The sequence below is a fragment of the Saccopteryx leptura genome, chromosome X (genome assembly GCF_036850995.1).
Source record: "Saccopteryx leptura isolate mSacLep1 chromosome X, mSacLep1_pri_phased_curated, whole genome shotgun sequence".
In the NCBI taxonomy this organism is placed as follows: domain Eukaryota; kingdom Metazoa; phylum Chordata; class Mammalia; order Chiroptera; family Emballonuridae; genus Saccopteryx; species Saccopteryx leptura.
The window spans coordinates 107,950,317-107,961,315 of record NC_089516.1 but is presented as its reverse complement, the minus strand read 5'-3'; the positions used below and the strand labels follow the sequence as shown (position 1 = coordinate 107,961,315).

The window sequence follows — 10,999 nt, the reverse complement described above, 5'->3', positions numbered from 1 at the left end:
GCAGTGGCACAGTGGATAGAGTGTCGGACTGGGATGCAGAGGACCCACGTTCGGACCCCCAGGTTGCCAGCTTGAGTGCAAGCTCATCTGGTTTGAGCAAAGCTCACCAGCTTGGACCCAAGGTCGCTGGCTTGAGCAAGGTGTCGCAACGAAAAACTGATGATTGATGCTTCTCATCTCTCTTTGTTCCTGTCTGTCTGTCCCTATCTGTCCCTCTCTCTGACTCTCTCATTGTCCCTGTAAAAAAAACAGATTAAAATAATCAATATCCCAAAAGGCATATGTTGGGGTACCAAACTCTGGTCTCCTTCAAATACTTAGAGCAAAAGAATACATTTAATAATTCCATTTGTTGTGTGTGTACCTCATCAAGAATTTTAAGCTCCTTGAGCCCTCATGTTCTGCTCAGTTTATTTCAAGTCAGTGATAGCCTTCTTGGAACTAGAGAGAGTTCACACTAAGGTTAGCAATGCCTATTTCAGAGGGTCTTGAAAAGTTTTAACTGTGAATACTTTTGTTAGAAGTTCAGACATGTTAGTTGAATCTGAATCTACACTGACAATAAGGTTTGCATTATGGTAGAATAGGAGATTAAAAAGTTCTAGAACATTGTGGAAGAAGAAGAAACTCTCCATTACTCTGGTAGGTTCTTTTGGCTGGTCTAACAATCAAATAGATAGGAAAAATATTAACAAGAGAATATGACCAAATTTAATTATATATGTATGATGTATAATACATATGGGAATCCCACATACATGTGTGAGAGACTGCTGTTAAACAAATATTTTTGCTGCCAAAATCTTTACCAAAAGAAAGGTTTATCCAGGCAAATGCTAGCCAGGTCCTGGGAGATAGAGTCTAAACCACTAGCATCAGGGCTAGATAGAAAAGGCAAATGTGTCCACCTTCTGGAGTTGATGGGGGGCTTTTATACATCATGTTTTAGGGAAGAAAGGTGTAAATTGTTTTGAAATACAGGTACTTTACATTGGCTACAGATAAGCAGGTCAGGAAAAGGTGAAGTGAGGGTAGTTCTATGATAAAATAGGTGCACAGTCTGTGAGTAAGAAACATTTCCTACATTCGATCTGTTATGAGAGGCAACAGTCCTGAAAGTTCACGCATATGCGGGATGCCGTGGCATCTGGTGGTTGTTATAGAAGTTGGTTCAAAGCTTCCGCATATATTCAGGTATGTGAGCAGTTTCTGGTTAGTTAGCCTATAGTTATTAACTGGTTAAATATCCTTGTCTCGTTCTCCCAATCTCTTCTTACCTGCTATAATTGAATCTAGAACATCTTAGATTTTTTATCTTGTCATCCCACACACACGAGAGGTTCAGAGACAGAAAGTAAAAATGAGGTTTGTATGACATTCTGAGTAAGGCAAATGGGGGCTTCAGAGGAAACAAGGTCATTCTCAAGATGACAATGTTGAGTAATGAGATGTTCAGTAATGAGATATTTGTTCTGCCCTATACATAGATCATTACAATTTACTTCTGGTAATATCTCTTATAATGGGCAAGATCCCCCAACTGAATTTTTTTAAGGAAGAGGTAGAAGTTTCACAGGTTCTTGATTTCCTTCAGCTCAAAATAATTCACATGATAAAGTAGCACATCTTAGGGAAACCTGTTCTGAACCCCTCAACATATCGTTATAATAGAGAAATATTGCAAATATATCCAGTTAAGTTATATTAGATAAGCATAGCATTAACTAATAGAAATTATAAGGGACCAGAATTGTTACCCTAAAATATGCCTCTTTCACATAAGAATTATTTTAGGCTGGTTATTTTTAAGGAATAGCAGACATGGGAAAAGATCTGAAAACAAAGTAGAAATTATCTTCATAAAGGACACTTGCATGTATAAGGGAAATAGGCATTTGTACGTGTGTCTCCCCAGCTGTTCTTGGAAGAGAGGGGTCGTGTTATTTCTAGAAACCTGTATCAATGCAGAAGGCAATGATGTATATGCACAACTTTGTTTTTGTTGACTGTGCTCTTCCTGGTAACCTCCCATAACTGGCTCCTTCATCCCCAACATCTTTTGTATTTAGATAAAGATGTTATTTAAGGCAGTGGTCCCCAACCTTTTTTGGGCTATGGACCTGTTTAATGTCAGAAAATATTTTCATGGACCAGCCTTTAGGGTGGGATGGATAAATGCACAAAATAAAATTATGCGACCGGCGTGTAAACTGTGGTATTTTTAAATATAATTGTCAAACTTACGAGACAAGCATCAAGAGTGAGTCTTAGATGGATGTAATAGAGTGAATCTGGTCATTTTTTAAAAATAAAACATCGTTCAGACTTAAATATAAATAAAACAGAAATAATGTAAGTAACTTATTCTTTCTCTGCGGACCAGTACCAAATGTCCCATGGACTGGTACTGGTCCACGGCCTGGGGGTTGGGGACCACTGATTTAAGGTATGGCTTCAGTCAATTTGATGAGTTACTCAGTTTCCTTGCATATATGGGAGAGACCCATATATTCAGGAGGTATACATGTTATTAAATTTTTATTTGATTTTTCTCTTGTTAATCTGTCCCACGTCAACTTAATTATGAGACTAGACAGAAAAACTAAGAAGGGAAAAGAGAAATTTTCTCCTTCCCTAGACAATGCAAAGAACTATCAGAGAGCTCCATTTATAGCAATTTGACAAGGTTGATATGTTAAACACTTCTGTATACAGAAGATTGACAAATGCTTGATAAAATAATGTCAACATTCTTTTTAGATATGAGGCTGATCTCACAAGAACATAGAAAGAATCCTCAGGGCCAAAACAGAGAGAGAGAGAGAGCGCTAAAAACCATAATGATAAGCTGACAACGGCTCTATGGCTGCTCTGGAAATATTTGAAGACCACTATAGTTAAAAAGCTTGAGTTTTAACCTCTCTGAAAGGGCAGAAGACAAGGCTTGGGCTCTGATGAAATGGGAGTTGGAAATGAAACCCAAGGATTAAGCTGGAATCCTTTAAGTGTTATTTCCTTAGTAAATGAGCAATTTAGAAAATAATCTACCTGCTGGCAAAGGGACACCAAAATAAAAAAGTGTTAATCTTAGCTTGGTTTCTGATTGAGGAAAAACAAAATAGCAACAAGTCTTCCTTAATAATTATTAGCCTGAAGAATTACAAGGCTAAAATAATCACAAATCAGTAAATTGACAGCAAATGGTCTTAGATTTTAAGCACTAGAGAACAATTGGGAAAAGTAAACACAAATCACTAACATGGGACATACCTTCAGAGTATGCCCACTGTAAAGGCAGACCAAGCAATACCACAGAAACACAATTAAAACACACAAAGGAAGCAGAATAGCGTAAAAAAATAAGGATAAAAACAAATAACAAAACCATAATTAGGTCTTCCAGTAATCAGATATTAAAATTATAAAGAAGAGAAAATAAAATAGGTGTCTTAAATTTTAAAGAAAAAAGATGGAATAAAAAAATACAAACAAGAATAAGAGACCCCCCAAAAAACCCCAAGAAATTTGAATATAAACCAAATAGAACTTTGAGAAATGAGAAGTGTAATCATTAAAACAAAATAAGATGCAATGGAATGACTAAAGAGTGTACTGGAGTCAGTGGAAGAGTGGAATAGAGAGGGCAGCTGCGAAACCAGAGATATGGAACAGTGGAAGAGACATCAAGAGACATGGATGGTAGAGTGAGAAGGCCCAATATACATATAAAGCAAATGCAGAAGAAAAGAGGATGGGTCCATGTATTGGTGGGTAGGGACATAATTTGAATGGCTGAGGATTTTTCAGAATGGCCAAAAAACATGGATCTTTGGATTCAGGAAGATAAAAATTTTCAAGCAAAATAAATATGAGACCTCTACATATAAAACATTCTAGTAAAACTGTATAACACCAAAGACTATAAAAGTATGCAAAGAAAAGAAGTATGATTATCTTTAGTGAAACAAAAGTAGAATTCTCAGTTGTTTGAGCAGAAGGCAGATGACAGTCAGATAATTAACTTCAAATAAATGGAGAAAAATAACTGCTAATTTAGAAGTTATCATTCTAAGAATGAAGGTAAGAAAAAGACATTTTTAGAAAATCAAAATGGGAGAGAGTTTTTTACTAACAGGCCCTAACTAAATGAACTTTTAAAATCTGTATAGCAGAAAGAAGAAAACAGAATCTAGAGGCATCTGACTAGATGTAAAAGAGAATGGAAAACAAAGAAACTGATAAATATGTGATTACATCAGAAGAAATAGTGACCAAATATTTAAAATAATAATTATTAATATGGGCAAACAGGAAATATACAAAGGGAAGGGTGATCAAATTTAAAGGCATCTGAAGTCTTTATACTTATGAATGGGAACCTCAAATATATGAGAAAGTCTAAGACTCCACATAAAGTAAGATTCAGCACAGAAAGTTAAAATGAGGTATATATGATATTCTGAGCGAAGGATGAGGTAAGGTGCCTTGGGCCCTCAGAGGGGGGGAAGGTCATTCTCAGGATAAGAAGAGTTCAGTTTAGATATGAAGGAATCTTGAATATATGTAAATAAAGCATCCAGTTTAAGAAATTAGAAAAATAAAAATGGGTTAATCCCAAATAAAATTAAGGGAAAACAAGAATAAGCGCAGGCTGGCCTACGGTGGTGTAGTGAATACAGCACCAATCTGGAATGCTGAGGTCACCAGTTTGAAACCTTGGACTTACCTGGTCAAGGCACATATGACAGGCAACAAATGAACAGCTAGAGAGAAGCAGGTACTTCTCGTCCCTGCTCAACCATAAAATTGATAAACAAAATCTTAAAGAAAAGAATACTGTAAGCACAAAAAATAATAAAATATATATATAAATGCAATAGAAAAGCTCGATAAAGTCAAAAGTTGGTTCTATGAAAAGACTAATGAAACAAACATTTTTAATTAAATTTATTGGGGTGCCATTGGGTAATAAAATTATGTATGTTTCAGTTGTACAATTCTATTATATATCATCTGTATGTTACATTGTGTGCTCACCACCAAAGTCAAATCCTCTTTTGTCACCATATATTTGACCCCCTTTACCCTTCTCAGTCCCCTAACCCATTTTCTCTAGTTACCGCCATACTATTTTCTGTGTCTCTGAGTTTTTGTTTGTTTCCTTGTTTATTTGCTGTTTTCAGTTTTTATATCCCACATATGAGTGAAATCATATGGTTCTTAACATTTTATGTCTGATTTATTTTGCTTAGCATGATATTCTCAAGATCCATCCATGTTGTCAGAAATGGCAGCATTTTATCTTTTTTTGTGGCTGAGTAGTATGCCATTGTATATGGGTACATCTTCTTTAATCCTCTATCGAAGGACACTTCAGTTGGTTTCATGTCTTGACCACCATGAATAATGCTGCAATGAACATAGAGGTGCATATATCTGCAAATAAATGTTTTCAAAAATTTTGGATAAATACTAGAAGACGGGTTGCTGGGTCACATGGTAATTCTATTCTTAATTTTTGAGCAACTTTCATACTCTCTTCCACAGTGGCTGTACCATTTTACATTCCTACCAGCAGTGAATGAAGGGTTTCTTTTTCTCAACAACCTCTCCAACACATATTGTTACCTGTCTTATTGATAACAGCCATTTTAGCAGGTGTAAAGTGGTATCTCATTGTAGTTTTGATTTGAGTCTTTCTAACAGTAAAGTTGAGCATCTTTTTATATATCTGTTGGTCACTTGTATGTCTTTTTGGGAGAAATTTCTGTTCAGGTCCTGTGTCCATTTTTAATTGGATTATTTGTTTAGTGTTGTTGTGTAAGTTCTTTATATGTATATTTTGGATATTAACTCCTTCTCAGAGCTGTTCTTTGCAAATATCATCTCCCATTCTGTTGGTTTTCTTTTTGTTTTGTTGTCAGTTTCATTTGCGTTGCAGAAGCTTCTTAGTTAAATATAGTTCTATTCATTTATTTTTGCCTTTATTTCCTTTGCCTCTGGAGTCAAATTCATAAAATTCTTTCTAGGACCAAGGTCTACAAGTTTATTACTTATATTTTCTTCTGTGTAATCTGTTGTCTCAGATTTTATATTTAGGTCTTTGATCCATTTTGAGTCATTTTTTTTTATATGGGGACAAACAGTAGTCTGGTTTCATTCTTTTGCATATAGCTTTCCAATTTCCCCAGAATCACTTATTGAAGTTCTTTCTTTTCTTCATTTTATATTTTGAGCTTCTTTGTGGAAAATTATTTGTCCATATACGTGTGGATTAATTTATGGGTTCTCAATTCTAGTCCATTGGTTTGTGTGTCTGTTTTTCTACCAATACCATGCTGTTTTGGTTATTGTCATTTTGTAGTATAATTTAAAGTCAGGGTGTTTGATACCTCTAGTTTTGTTCTTTTTCTTCTCAGAATTGCTTTGGCTATTTGGGGTCTTTTGAGGTTCTATACAAACCTGATGCTTTTTTTTGGTTCTATTTCTTTAAAAAAATGTCATTGAGATTTTGAGGAGCATTGCATTAAATCTGTATATTGTTCTAGTTATATGGCCATTTAAACTATGTTGGCTCTTCCACTTGATAAAAATGAAATATCTTTCCTTTTTTTTTCTGTATTTTTCAATGCCTTTTTAAAATATTTTATTTATTTATTTATTTATTTATTTATTTATTTATTGTATTTTTCCGAAGTTGGAAACGGGGAGGCAGTCAGACAGACTCCCGCATGCACCCGAATGGGATCCACCCAGCATGCCCACCAGGGGCGATGCTCTGCCCATCTTGGGGCATCGCTCTGCCACAATCAGAGCCATTCTAGCACCTGAGGCAGCCCCTCAGTGCCCTGGCAAACTTTGCTCCAATGGAGCCTCAGCTGTGGGAGGGGAAGAGAGAGACAGAGAGGAAGGAGAGGGGAAGGGGTGGAGAAGCAGATGGGCGCTTCTCCTGTGTGCCCTGGCCGGGAATCGAACCCGGGACTCCTGCATGCCAGGCCGACGCTCTACCACTGAGCCAACCGGCCAGGGCCTACTTTATTGATTTTTAGAGAGAGAAGAAGGGAGAGAAAGAGAGAGAGAAAGAGAGAGAGAGAGAGAGAGAGAGAGAGAGAGAGAGAGAGAGAAAGACATGAGCGTTGAGCTTTTTCTGTATGTGCCCTGATCAGGGATAGGCCCAGAAACATCTATGCTTAGGAACGATGCTGTAACCAACCAAGCTATCTGGCCAGGTCATTTCATTGTCTTTTAATAATGTTTTGTGGTTTTCAGTATATAAGTCCTTCACACCTTTGTTAAGTTTATCCTTAGGTATTTTATTCTTTTGGTTACTATTGTAAAAAGGATTTTTAAAATTTGTTTTTTAGAATGCAATGGACTTTTGTACATTGGTTTCACACTCTACTGTAGCTTTATTATATTTGTTTATTGTTTCTAATAGTTTTTGGATGAAGTCTTTAGGGTTTTCTATATAAAAAAAATCATGTCATCTGCAACGTTATTTCTTCATTCCCAATTTGGGTGCCTTTTATTTCTCTTGCCTGATTGCTCTGGCTAGAACTTTCAGTACTATGTTGAATAAGAGTGTAAGAGTGAACATCCTTTCCTTGTTCTTGATTTTAAAGAAAAAGCTTACAGTTTTTCACCATTGAGTTTGATATTATCTGAGGGTTTGTCATATATGACCTTTATTATGTTGAGATCCCTTTCTTCTATACCCATTTAATTGAGTATTTTAATCATAATCAGATGTTATATCTTATCAAATGCTTTTTCTGCATCTATTGATAAGATCCTATCATTTTTATCATTTTGTTTGTTTATGTAGTGTGTAACATTGGTCAATTTGCATATGTTCAACTATTCTTGTGCCCCTGGAATGAACTTCACTTGATCATGATGTATTATTTTTATATGTGTTGTTGTATTTGACTTGTAGTATTTGTTTAAAATTTTTGTATCTGTATTCATCACAGATATTGGTTGGTCTGTAGTTTTCTCTTTGTGTTTTACCTTGCCAGGGTTTAGTATCAGAATTATGTTGGCATCATAAAATATATTAGAAAGTATTGCCCTTTCTTTAATCTTTTGAAAAAATTTGAGAAAGATAGGCATCAAATCTTCTTTGAATATTTGGTAGCATTTATTAGTGAAGCCATCTCATCCTGGATTTTTACTTTTCAGGAGGAAACCAACAAACTTTTATTAAGACTTAATAAAAGTGAGAGCACAAATAAACTGTATTAGGAAATAAATGGAGCATCCAGTTACTGAGCAGCCACCAGAATCAGCAACCTCTTACTCTGAGCCCTTGTTTCCGAGGTCCCACCCCCTGCTTGTCCCAGAATCATAGCACTGTATAGTATGCCCACTATCTAGAACCTTTACTCTTTCTTTTTTTTTAAATAATGGATTTTAGAGAGAGAGAAGGGAGATGGAGAGAGAACCATCAATTTGTTGTTTCACTTATTTATGCAGTCATTGGGTGATTCTTGTATGTGCTCTGACCAAGGTTTGAACCCCCACAACCTTGGTGTGTAAGACAATGGTCTAAGCAACTGAGCCACCTAACCAAGGCCCAGAACCTTCACTCTTTTGACCTCTTTGCTGATGCAAATAAAGGTAATGATCTGTTTCCTGCTGGCACTGAGGATGATATCCATATAAGAATTCAACTGAGAAACAGCAGGAAGACTTTCACTACTGTCCAATGGATTGCTGATGATTACAATAAAAGGAAACTAGTGAAGGCGTTTAAGGAGAAATTTCCTTGCAGTGGTACTATAACTGAGCATTTATAATATGAAGAAGTAACTCAGCTACAGGGTGACCAGAACAAAAACATGTGCCACTTCCTCATAGAGACTGGACTGCCTAAGGACGACCAGCTGAAGGTTTATAGGTTTTAAGTGCTTTGGGCTCACTGAAGTTTAAGTGAGATTTCCTTGCAATGAGTAGAATTTCCCTTCTGTCCTTTGTCACAAGTTTAAAAATCTCACAGCTTGTATAATATAACCATTTAGGGTCTGCTTTTACCTTAAACTAGTGTAACTCCTTCATGCAATAAACTAACAGAGCCATGCTGTCTAGTCTTGAAGTCCCTCCTTTAAACAGATGTCAAGCAGTAGGCACGTGGAGTGTTCAGCCTGAAACAAAGCAATAACGTGATGTTTCAGCCAAGCCCAGAGCCCCAACATAACAAATGGCTATGTCTAGCCATAAGCTCCTCTGAAGAATTCTCTACCATAAAAAAAGTCACCACCCAAACAGTCTTTGGTGAAGATGAGAGGAGAGGCAGCAACAGCATGTGTACCACTAGAGGGAGCCTTTGGTAATCAAAGATCTCTAACCTGTCTAGGTGGGTGGAGCTTAAAACAGCCACCTTCCCGCTAGTGAGGTAATAAAGACTTTTTTGGCTTGTCACCAAGGTCTTTTTCAACAAACATATCTTAGCTAATTGAGGCCCAAGCACCAGAATGTGAGGCTAACCTTCAATCAGAATTAAACTCTTGACAAAGGAACAAATTTCAAACTGGTGTGTGAGCCATGTAATTCACATTAGAGCTTGCAACTTACTAGAAACAGCTGCCCGAGTTCATATGATGTAGCAAACTGATTTTGGGTTCTTTATTCTCCTTCAGTTTTAATGTTAAGTAATGTATTTAAACCCTTATTTATATAAACTTGTTTTCAGAATAAAAAAAAGGAGCATAGCTATATATCCAGTGATTGATTTTTTAATCACCTAAGAGAATTATAAAAAAATATTACGCTAAAATTTAAATATTTAAATAATATAAATAATGTTTTGTATCAAAATTGATTTAAAAAGAAACAAAACCCTACATTCGAAATCATTAAAATCATCAAGTAATTCATTAAATATCTTTTCCCATAAAAGGCACCAGACGCAAATGTTGCTAGAGAATTTCTACCATATTTTTTTTATATTTTTATTTTTGGCATTATGGTAAGGAGGTTTTGTATTAAAAAGTTTATTAATTTACAGATTCATAGATTAAGAGAGGAAATTCATATAATCATGTCAATGAATGCTGAAAAAAATAGCATTTAAGATCCATTTATGCTCAAAGGGTTTAGTTTAAGCCCTTAAACAGGAAGATTTTCTTATATATTGATAGAATATTAAACAAAAATTTACAAAAAAATTTGCAATTATTTTGAAAGTTTAGAAGCATACCTTCTAAAATCAGGAATAAGAGAAGGATGCCCATTACTACTGTTGCTATTGAACATGTCACTAGAGGCACCAGCCAAGAATAGAATAAGAAATAAAAGATATAAGGACTGAGAAACAAAGTTATCAATTTTTTAAAAAGATTCTTATTTATTGCTTTTGTGGGGCGGGAGTGAGAACCATCAACTCATAGTTCATTGCTTCTCATATGTACCCTGACCAGGCAAGCCCAGGGATTTGAACCAGTGATCTCAACACTCCAGGTCGACATTTTATCTACTGCACCATCATGGGTCAAGCAAACAGTTATCAATTTTATCTGATGGGATTATGTATGTAAAATTAATAAGAGTTCATAAAGACCATGTTATATTTTTCTTTTACAGATGAGGAGAGGAAACTTCATATGTGCAATATCACACAGCTAGCATATACTGCCACTTTACTTTTCCCTGTCTGTTATTGACACTGCCATTCACATAAGTCAGAAACCTGAAAGTCATCTTTTTAAATAATCTTTCCATTACCTTAACATGCCCAGTGTATTATAAAATTTCTCTCCATATTTCTCATGACAATGGGTTCCAAACTGATTTCTCACTGCTCACTCTTTGTATTAGCAACACTTAAATAGCTTTTGCTTTACAATGCTAAATTCCTTTATTTTTCATAACAATCCTATGAAGTATGAATTATCATTTTTCCCATTTTACATATGAGAAAACTGAAACCCAGAGAGTTTCAGTAGCTTGCTTAAATATACACAACTAATAAATACCAGAGCTGGGCTGCAATCTCAAGCAG

The 10,999-nt window shown here is 35.6% G+C and overlaps 1 pseudogene; it reads left to right on the top strand.

The window, feature by feature from the left end:
* Positions 1–1,135: 1,135 nt before the first annotated feature.
* LOC136386449 (eukaryotic translation initiation factor 1 pseudogene) lies at positions 1,136–8,906 on the top strand (annotated as a pseudogene).
* The last annotated feature ends 2,093 nt before the right edge of the window (positions 8,907–10,999 follow it).